This window comes from Apostichopus japonicus, chromosome 11 (genome assembly GCF_037975245.1).
Source record: "Apostichopus japonicus isolate 1M-3 chromosome 11, ASM3797524v1, whole genome shotgun sequence".
NCBI lineage: Eukaryota > Metazoa > Echinodermata > Holothuroidea > Aspidochirotida > Stichopodidae > Apostichopus > Apostichopus japonicus.
Window position 1 is genome coordinate 11,596,712 of NC_092571.1, and position 621 is coordinate 11,597,332.

Consider the following 621-nt stretch of genomic DNA (forward strand, 5'->3'; position numbering starts at 1 on the left):
CTTTTGTCTTAAGCTGTTAGTATTATGGGAACCTTTTCTTGAGAAAGGAAAGTGGTATCTGAGTTCTCTCAATATAAACATTGAGACTTGTAAACTGATTTTCTTTCACTTTTGATTTGTTGGCATTTTCAAGCCTGGTAAAGCCTTCACATTGGGATGGTGGTTGGGCATTAAGAAGTTGATTTCTTACCCAGGGAACTTATTATTCATGAACTTTTAATTCATTCAATGCATTTTTCCATCTTCCTGTTGGTTAACTTGTGGTAACAGGAGTAAGCGGCTAGTGAATTGAACATCAGTTAATTTTGTGTGCATTTTCTTCCACTTTAATAGTCCTTTACTCACATTGTACTGTCTTTTGCATTTTCCTTTTTTTTTCCATATATCTAAGTTGTTTTTTTGGTTTCTCTAGTCTAGTCTAGTTTTGAGTTTCTTGGGGCTAGTTTCACTTTTGTTATTAACGTCCTCACTTCATCACAGCAATTCATTCTGAGCGAATGGTCGAATCTAGTTAACTACTGACATATGCAAAGAATTGTTCAATTTTACTCCACCTCCCCCTCCCACCTACCCCCCCCCAAAAAAAATTGAACACAAGAAAAAAGACAATATGAATTCTCC